Below are 8,927 nucleotides of genomic sequence, written 5' to 3' on the forward strand. Positions count from 1 at the left end.
TTTTTGTGGATACAGACAATCGCTTAAGCACATCTTCCATTACATCCTCAAAAAGGCTAAAATCACCTGAGGCGGGACGATATACACACACTATTATAAATCGCTCCAGCTCCACACAAGATAGTTCTACAGTGCGTTCAACAGAAAGACTAACTATGTCTTTTCGCTCCTTACAAGTTATATTATTGTGTACAAAAATTAAGGACCCACCATGAATTGCAGTCCTTCTGAAGAACATCGAAAGAATATAACAAGTCTCAGACAGTTTATACATTTAGAATTACCAGAAGGTTTCGACTGGAAAACTATAAATAATGATTTTTGTGTTTGTATTCTCTTTGGCTCGAGCTATTACTATCAAAGATACTTTTCTGACCTCGAGACTCAAGGTAGAAGAAACCTAATCCTATCAGTACATCCCATACGATAAGGATCCCTTAGAGAGCGAAAATAATTGTAATTATTTGCTTGGGTTTTAAAGGCAAGGTCTTCAACAGTTAAAAATGTTAATTTGACTGTCACTTGTCGCTACATTACTTTTTATCGCAGTCATAACTTTGTTTATAATTACTTATTCTTACTTTTTGGTACCTGTTTCCTGATAAACGCTATTTATTTGCCATGTTTAAGGATTACCTTGCCCTTTAGTTGAATTATAACTGAAGTGTTGTGCTAGTATTATTTCATTCATTAACAATATCTGGAAAGGAAGTTTTGTACTAAATAAGTATATCTTCTGAATATGGACACAAAAACAAGAGACTCTTATTAGAAACTGTCCTGAATTTATTTATAAAAGATGCGGTGGCGGATAGGCCAGTGGGTAGAATTTCGACTTGACTTTCGGAGTTCGAATGCCAACAAGTACCCCTAACTTTTTTAAGGTGTTACGGTGAAGTAAAACATCGTGAGGAAACCTGCATGCCCGACAGTTCTCCAAAATGTTCTCAAAGGTGTGTGGAGTCCACCAATCCGCAATGGGCCAGCGCTTTGGACTACGGCCCTTCCATTATGGGAGGAGTCCCATACTTTGTAATGGACCGGGAATGGGTGGATATTAAATAAATAAAGTAAATATAAATATACTACAACAATACACACATCGTTATCTAGCCCCAAAGTAAGCGTAGCTAGGTACTCGTAAGATAACTGATGAATATTTTTATGAATAGGATAGGTACAAAAATACTTGTAATATGCATATAAAGACACTGAAAGCATTCATGTTCATCGCACAAACATTTTCCAGTTGTGGGAATAGAACCCACCGCCTTGGACTCAGAAAGCAGGGTCACTGCCCACTGCGCCAATCGGCCGTCGTCGTCACATTACGATGATGACGATGGTTTTCAAGTCAGAACACTCTTTGCCAAGTCCTTGTCCTATGTTACTGAAGAAGATCTGTTGAAATCGATCTAGGCTATTACGTGTCACGAACAAGCCTATGATAACTTACTAAATTTAATTACCTGCCTGTAAAAGTCTCACCAAAAATCAATTAACCTAAAAATTTGTCGACCAAACAGACAGACAAAAATCTGCGTGCGTTTGGTACAAAGCAAAGACTAGCAAAGAGAGTATTTTCAACATGGATGGATTTTCAAATCATAGATGGATTCTCGAATTTTATTTATTCTTACTCAAATGCATAAATTACCTAACATCACGCAGTTCTAATTTGAGTTGGTGGCCTTGAACGATTATTATATATAATTATATAACCGGAACTGAGGACGCCGTAACGCTAAAATGCTATAGTTTGCTTATTACTTGCTCCGGGTCGGGTCAGTTAATAATACTATGTTACCGACCCAACCTTGGAATTCAATCCATGTCCTTACATTTTTGTCCAAATCATAGTTAATCGTGATAAACATTAGACTTCTAGTTCGTGTTAAGTATTTCGAGCCTTACATACATGACGAGGTGGCCGAGTGGTTAAGGCGTTGGACTGCTAATCCAATGTGCTCTGCACGCGTGGGTTCGAATCCCATCCTCGTCGATAGGTTTTTTAGTTGTCACATTTCTCCAAAATTATTATTATATACTAAATTGAATCTAATTTGTAGTGTAGAACCCCTATTAAATGTTTAATTTTTTTTGGGCGATCGAGACAAAATCATACTTTTACTAGTTTATCATTGTTAAAACTAGGTAAGTAAATATGCAATTTTTTTAAACAACAATAACACATAATCAGTGTTTTAACGTGAAAAATGTGAAAACTCGAAATTATATTTCACAAACTTAGTAGGTAACTTACATTTTTATCTCTTATCTAATTGCAAATTTTGTCCGTCTACTAATGCTCTTGACTTGTTTGCAGTAGTTTCAGATAACGGTTTTCCAAAGGCAAATGAGAACCATTGAATACAATGTTTATGTACCTATAACATTTATATTTTACGATCTTTAATTTTTGACAATAAATGCACACATCGCCATCTATTGCCAAAGTACGCTTAGCTTGTGTTGTATGAATAATATAAATAAATGCTTATAAACACCCAGACACTAAAAACATTCATGTTCATCACACAAAGTGCTTACTGAGTGGTTGCATAAATTAAACTATTATGAAACGGAGGATTTGATGCAACAAATGTACGTATGAATTTTGGATCCCATACATTGTTACGCAAAGACACACAAGCACACGTTTATAACACACTTATACCTACATTCATTTACACATACACTCACTTACACACACATACACACATTCTCAAACGCACCTCAAGTAGACACATGTTGTAATTATCTTTGGTTAACCTTAAAAACTTTAAATTATACTTAATTTTGATTTATATAACTTTGATCTACTTATTTATTTCAATTTGTATATTATGTTATGGAGGAGCGGAGCCGCCTGCCACATGTGCTAGTAGTTATACTAGTAACTTACTAGGATGACCCCAATTTCAATGTATTATTTTGCTGTACGAAACGAAATAATTTTTTTTTTTTTTTAATTCAATAAAGATTAGCCAGTTGTGGTAAATGACCGTCGAATAGGCTGCCAAAAACCGTAGGGATAACCTAGTGGGAGACCGAATTCGATCCCCGGCACGAAAGTTCTCCGTAATATTCTCAAAAGCGTGTGATTTGTTAAGTCTACTGATCTGCACTGGGCCAGCATGGTGAGAAACTATGTCCTAAACCTTCTCATTCTGAAAGGAGATCCGTGCCCTGTAGTGGACTGGTAATGGGTTGAGGATTCGTCCGCGATTGAAATAAGGGGGCTAATGATCAATTTTTTCAATCCACAATCATTTACGTCCACTAAGATTGACTTCATTCATCATTGACTGAAATATTGAAGCAGATTATCAAAAGACTCGCAGTAAACACAAGTGCACGGTTACAATACTATACATTCAATAAGTAAGTAAGTGCAAATAATTACACGCGGCGGGTAAGCACGCGTCGCGGTGTCGGCACGTGGCCGGATCGTCTCCTCCACATTGTTGTCTCCTGTTATTTATGAATATTGTTGCGCCGAATATCGCCGGCACGCGCCTAGCCCCGGTGATGTGTACACGCTCTTATGATCAATATAAGCTATGGTTTTAAGATCGTGACATGACCAGATTTGCATTGCATTTTTTAGCAATTTTGTATTATTTTTGTATTTTATAAGCACGATTCCTTGGAGTCGTCCAGTTAAATTTAAATTAAATCAATTGCTTATTTTTTGGAGTGAATTTAATTAGGTACCTATTAATTAGTTTAAAAAAAAGAAAACAAGAAAAATATTGAGTAATGTCTACATATAGGTATAGGTAATATCAAATTATTATTTTACTCCTAATTACAGATTATAATAAAGAAAGAACTAATAAAGATTTATAAAAAGAACTCGAGTTCGCGAATGCAAAGATTCGTGTATAGGGGCATAGTGGCAGGACGGACAAATCTAAGGTTACATAAACTAAGTCGTCACTAACTTACAGACACATATAATTTGTACACACATGTCACATTAAGGCCTTACTAATAAACGTTGTATAGTTTATTTACTTTTATTTATTTATTAAAGGAACACCAACAGCTTGTTCACAGTACTTACAGAAAAATTACAAATATTTTGTTTCTAATCAATGTGACTGGCCACTTAAAGGTGTGATTTATGACCGATATTAACACTACAAACTATAATAAAAATACAAAAAGTTAAACAAAACTAATATTACAATAAGAAAAACTAAAAAATGACAAAAGTAAAAAAACTAAAAATTACAATCCAAAAGTGCAGTCCGGATTGATTGACAAAGCAGAAATAATAGCACGTTTAAAATCCTTTGGCCTTTGACAAAATAGATCAATATTGTTATTTGCGCGAGCAAGATCTTTATAGACACGAATTAGGCTATTTAGAGCGGCATTCCCACCCAAATTCGTTCTCTCGCTGTTTACATAAAAATTGTTTAAACAATGTTGTCTATCTATCTGTCATCAGTAATGTTATTAATTAAAAGGAATGAAAGCAACATTCCGTAGGTAACAATTTGAAAACCTTTTTATCCTTTATTATGAATGGGGTATAAAGTATAAGATCTTTAATTTTTGGCATGGAGGCAGGCGTTTTAAGATGATTAGATACCCGATACCCACGTATCGGGTACCTAAACATCTTTAAACGCAAAACGCACAAAAACCGAATCTATTCTGCGGATTTATTTTTTATAACTTATGTTTCCCCTTTGCTTACACAGAGGGATATAATTCACACAAATCTTTATTTTTCTTTGTTCACGTGAGGGTGCGGGCCTCCCGTTGAGTGCTGATGATGAGTTATGAGGAGTAGGCCGGAACACGGAAGTCGCCCTCTACGGCCGGCCCTCCGGCCCTCGCGCCCCACTTCCTATACCAATCGAGCTTTCGCTAACATAAGAGATATTTTATAATTTATTGAATATACTTTTTCCGTTAATCTGTCATAGCCGACAGAAGTCGATATATAGTTGCTCTCCTCCTTTGCTTTAGATTCATTGTGATATTGCTTAATTTGTGGCTGGTAATGTTTAATTTCATCTTTACAAATTGCTAATCTCCACTTCCTACATAAAAATAAATAAGTTTCATAAAAAAACAGTTCAATACCTATCTCACAATAGGTACACCCTATTCGTTTTCTTTTGAATTTTCCTTATGCTTAAGGTTTATAGACTGGTCCTGGCAGAGATAGCTACTTACACTTAGCGATAAGTCCGCCTTTTGAACAGATAGACGGCTTATATGTTTGTAAATATTAATGATAGTTTGTAATTATCACTATGTGTTTACTAATTGGAATTATATTTAACCCAAATAAAATAAAAAAGCAGAGTATTTTTTTATAAATAATTTAAAGGTACTAATTTTTTTTTGATATAGTTATAATGTAGGGATCGAGCGATCACGCCTTTGAGAACATTATGGAGAGAGTCGTGTACGTATATCCTGACTATGTTTTTCTTCATTGCTTAAACAAGTCATACTTCATTGTTTAAAAACGCACATGTTGTAAAATATACATGCCTTGGATAAAACTCCTACCCTCCATATGGCAGGCTGCTTTCTAACCACTGGCTATCGCCTCTTTCCATAATATTAGGTAAGTCGGGACGTTTGTACATTTGTCCTTTAAGACTCCCAGGTAATAAATATTTACGTAAGGAACATTTTTTTCAATATGAAAACTAACATGCTGACAAAGCTTTGAAACATTTCAATTAGCCTTGCAAAGTATCGAAAAGGCATGACAACAGTAATAAAGAACCGCTATAATATTGTATCCATCTAATAATATAATATGAGATTGTTATTTATTTTCGATAAATAAAACTGCAAAATCTAGCGATCCGCCATGACAGGTAAAATGCCGAATGACGTCACGTCTATACAACGTTGAACAGAATTACGAAATACTATTGAATGATGTATAATTTTACTTATTTCATAAGGATTCTTTTGATTTATTATCAAAAGAATCCTTACAGGAAAGATAATAAATCAAAAGAAGCATATTTATTTTTCCATCGAAACGAATTCAAAACATTCTAAGTGTTTACTTATGACAAGTGACAACTCTATTAAAAAGATAAAAGACCAACACTCGCATAGTACCTACTCTCCCTACGCAACGCGTAGGTTTCTACCTAATAAAAAGACAGCAGTCACATGATTTTAATTTTGCATGTGATGTTAGAGCTATATCTGATTTCCCTCAGTAAAAACTATGACAGTGGTTTACTCAAATACTATTAGGTTTTGGTTTCACAGACAAGTCTTAAAGACAGTACATAATGTACCTCCAAAGCCTGTGAAATATTATTTCGGTTTTCATTTACACGTTTTATAAATATAATTAATTTTGTACCACTCTTGAACTGCGAAAATCGCTTCGCTGATCAAGTATTTTGTTATTACAAACTGAGCAACAGTTTTGTGTTATTTAGTTATAGCACAAGGAGATTCTATATAGCTCTTATTTGCCCATGACATTACGAGTACGATCATGTTTCAGTGGGAAATAATGTTTTTAAATATTTTTTGCAATTTATGTCAACAGAACCTTTGATTTCTGCAACAATAAGATACTTTTAGGATGTATTTAGTAGATATTTCCCAACATCATAGGGAATTATTTTTAAAATTATTTATCATGCCTATTGAAAAGTATTTCCTAAAAGTAATATTGTTTATTTTAAAATAATTAAAAAGGAAATTACTGAAAATATGCGTAGCTGTTTAGTGAATTTCCATGTAAGTTTAGTCACGACGTGAGCTCGCATATCGCCGCGATAGGCGGTCGTCATAACACTTGTCCCGATAGCGAACAATGTGTTCCCTACGTTGCATCGATCGGGCCTTCTTTCGCTTGACGACACGGACCACGATAAGACACCGATTCTACATAAATTCACAGTGTCAGCCTATTTTTGTCCCACTGCTCCAATATTGTTTGTGTACTTTAATGATTAAGTATTGATTATTATCACGTATTAGTGATAATAACCGGTACTGATTGCTTAGTGTATTTTCGGAGGGCCGGGGGAAAACGACAGTTAACAGCAGCACTGAGAATTCCTTGACGGAAAAACCAAACACGAATCGCAGACCTGTTCTTCTTCTTCGTCTACTTTTCAGCAAAATCTTATCAGATTTCCTTCGGTTGCAAAAGAAAACCGCCCAACATAATAAATAACTTGAGTCATAGCTGTATCGGAATAATAATTGAAGATAGCATTTCGAAATATCAGTACCTACAAGATTTGCTCGCTCTCAATCGAGGAGTCCTTTTCGTATATCAAACTCTGTATCGTCAAGGTAAATGGGCCTAGTCTCACTCGTTTTAGAGTGGCAAATCCTTTACATCTGATTTTTATTTTAATAACGTTTTGCCAAAACCCCGAGCAGAAGAATTGTAGGCAAATTTGAGCTTTAATTATACGATAGGAAAAATAATAAGATCTATTTTACTCTGCTTCTAACGAAACGACTCATTGAAAAGCGAGCAATTTTTGTATAGGAGAATGGATAATTGAAACATAATCAGTACGAGAATAAGTCGTACCTACTGAAGTGTCGTAGTCTTGTCGTTCCACTAAAAAGCTTTTCGTCCTTCCGCATGTTCCACACACCTTTCATTTGTATTCAGAACGCGATTGAGATGTTCCTATTTTAAAATGTATCTGCTAACGACATTTCACCGTGTCAATGGCAGGTGTACAACAATTTCCGATCAAGATACGAGTATCACCACTAAATTACTTTCACATGTTTTACACTGAAACTTTAATCCTACGTAAGTTCTTGGTATTTGTATTTACTTTACAACGGTGACCTAAATTGTAAAATTTGCATTTACAAGTAGAAAGTAAATATTAAGAATTTATTTTTATTTAACTACTCGCAATTTTATGGATAAACATGTCAAGCAAAAGCTTCGTCTGCAGTTTATGTTTACCCTTTTTGGAAAGTCGAAGTTTTGTATGGATTTTCGTATAAATATATCTTGAAACAATTATATGCAGTCCAACCATAGGATATCCATTTATTGATCAGTCCAAATTATCCCTGCCATTGGGCCGTACTTCAGCTTCGCAACGTCTATACAACATTCAATAAATAAAAATAAAAAAGTCTTTTATTTCCTGTCACTTACATTGACATACCAAAGCTAGCTTAATGTTAGTATTTTAGTTTTCTTTTACAAAAATTAAATTTAGCGTTACAAATGGTAACGCATCGGTGGCTCCTCGGTGGCTGCAGATGTTTATGGGGCGTTGATCACTTATCATAACGTGATCCACTTGCGTCTTGCTTGTTTGCTCGCTATTAATATAAAAAAAAACCCAGATTGGGTTCCTGTAATAAGGCCTCTGGGAACGATGAGAAGAGCCGGCAAGAAACTCAGTAGTTGCTCTTTTCCAACATCAACATTTACAATCATTTTTCTATCTTGCGAGAGATGTGAGGCTGGCTGCTTCCAATCTACCTTGTCATTGAGGAATTCATCAAATGTATAGTAACCTCGCTGTACTAGATGCGTTTTTACACATTTTTTAAATGTGTGCATTGGTAGGTCAAGAATTTCCTTAGGAATCATGTTGTAAAAGCGTATACTCAACCCCACAAAGGAGTTCTGCACCTTTCGCAGACGATATAGACCGAGCATACAGTGGCGGTACTACCATAAAAGCCGAAAAGCCAGGCTTGCGTTACAATAAATATCTCTTTTAAATTTTTCTCGACTATTCCGAAATGAAATTAACAAAATAATTAAAACTTGATAGCAATGAGGATATAAATAATTTTTTTTTACTTTTGCTCAATAATGTATATACTCTTTGTCTATTTTACTATCACTATCGCACTCTTCGCGTGTCTTCGTACGCGATCGGAGGTCCCGCTTTGTCTCGCTCACACTCATTTGCTTATAC

At 35.0% G+C, this 8,927-nt stretch overlaps 1 non-coding gene across 1 annotated transcript; it reads left to right on the plus strand.

Moving 5' to 3' along the window:
* The first annotated feature begins 1,920 nt into the window (after positions 1 to 1,920).
* Positions 1,921 to 2,002, plus strand: Trnas-gcu. The gene has a single exon. It is a non-coding gene; the product is annotated as a tRNA-Ser (tRNA).
* The last annotated feature ends 6,925 nt before the right edge of the window (positions 2,003 to 8,927 follow it).

This window comes from Pararge aegeria, chromosome 4, assembly GCF_905163445.1.
Source record: "Pararge aegeria chromosome 4, ilParAegt1.1, whole genome shotgun sequence".
Taxonomy (NCBI): domain Eukaryota; kingdom Metazoa; phylum Arthropoda; class Insecta; order Lepidoptera; family Nymphalidae; genus Pararge; species Pararge aegeria.